At 32.4% G+C, this 1,800-nt stretch overlaps 1 pseudogene; it reads left to right on the top strand.

Moving 5' to 3' along the window:
• Nucleotides 1–222: 222 nt before the first annotated feature.
• Nucleotides 223–934, top strand: LOC148628265 (uncharacterized; annotated as a pseudogene).
• The last annotated feature ends 866 nt before the right edge of the window (nucleotides 935–1,800 follow it).

Below are 1,800 nucleotides of genomic sequence, written 5' to 3'. Positions count from 1 at the left end.
CTTTTTGATGTCAAAAAGTTTGTATACTCAGACATAACATATCACTGAAAATTTATACGAAAGTTTAGCGAATAGGTACAACATTTTTTTCTGTAGTTATATAAGGAATATCATGTAGATTTCACAATAGATCGACAACCGGTGAGTCCCTCTGAATTTTGTCATATATAATTAATTGTGCAATTTTACTTTTGTAAAGACTATTAAACTCAACTACCTGATATGGCTGCTAAAAACACATTTCACCTAATATATGAGCTAGAACGACGATATCTGGAATGCAGTGTTTGTTCGGACATCTTCAATGAAGAAAATCGCGTCCCTCGTCTTCTTCCATGCCATCACACATTTTGTACCGATTAAGCAAAAAAGACTGTGTTAAATGCCCTACATGCAATACAATTTTTTTCTAGAGGTCGATGAACAGCTAGACATATGTGTAAACCCTGATCATATTAAAGCGTTACTGAAATATTTTTTTTTGTAATCTATCATCTTGTCAGTGTGTCGTATGTCCAATGTGTGTTGTTGAGGACCACCGAGATAAGAATGAGCATGAACTTGAAGACATGCAAGATGTGTTTCAATCGAGAAAACAGGGACTTAAAAGAGAGTTGACACAGTTGAGACACCGCATATTACAAATAAAGCAATCAAAAGACTTTGCTTCAGAAGAAATGAAGACTCTAGCTAATAGAAAGAAAGCCTTCAGTGTTAAAGTTGAAAAGCTATTTAATCGGAGGTTGAAAAACCTAAAAGAGCAGAGTAGAAGAGCAGCGCGATAATTTACTGCGCAATTACCATGAAACGTTTGACACCAATGAAAACAAACTACGGACAAAAAATGTTTGAAGAATGTTGCAATTTGTCCAAAGAATTATTCAACGGTAATAGCATTTCCTCCTTTCTTAGCGTGCATCATGTACTAGTCTAAGAACGTCATGTTCTACAGTTTCTTAAGAACCCGTTAAGAGAATATGAATCGTTAAAAACTGATGACCTCACTGATGAATTAAAAGAATTCAATAGAACAATTAATAGCAAAACCACACAGAGAGCTCTAGAAACAGGTACAAACCAATATGCATACGAAAAGTATAGAATTATAAGTTAATGTACACGTCCTTTGAAATAACGTGGAACGATTTTTGGCCAACAAAAAGTAATGTACTTTAAAATCATCTCTTATATCTCGTCACATTGTGAAGCGAATGAAATGATCGTAAACAGAGCGATTATATATGTCAAGACTTGCAGCTTGATTGTAAACACAGGAAGTTAACGATCGTTGACCAAAATTTTGCTTCCTTTTAGAATTTCAATTTTAACAAATCCGCGGTTTTTATTAATAGAACGTTAAAATTTGGCGTGTAATACTTATTCAAATACATTGTATGGAATTTTGTCATCATTTATATTCTTTAAAACTCATCAAACGTCACAATCAGTACCCTACAAAAACAGCATTTTTAGTTTTTCGTTAAAATTCTTTTTTTAAATGTATCAAATACAATCATAAATATTCTTAAAGGATCTACTTCAAAATGGTTTCAAATGTAGTGATTAAAGAAAGTATTGTTACAAATGCTAAATTTGAAACATGCATTAAAATATATTAAATTCAATTAACTTTTTTCCGAAATAGATCAGGGTAACAGCAAAATTACCAAACACTAATCCGAGCCATCATCAAAGTCAAGTCTAATTTAAATCTGACAAAAAAAATATATTACACCACTAGAATAGCTGATACCACAATTGCACTAACTTTATACAGGCTCAGTAACAGGCATTTCAAAC

Source organism: Perna viridis, chromosome 1 (genome assembly GCF_037379345.1).
Source record: "Perna viridis isolate PV_CMFRI_1.1 ecotype Kerala chromosome 1, ASM3737934v1, whole genome shotgun sequence".
NCBI lineage: Eukaryota > Metazoa > Mollusca > Bivalvia > Mytilida > Mytilidae > Perna > Perna viridis.
This window is presented reverse-complemented; position numbering and strand designations above follow the sequence as displayed.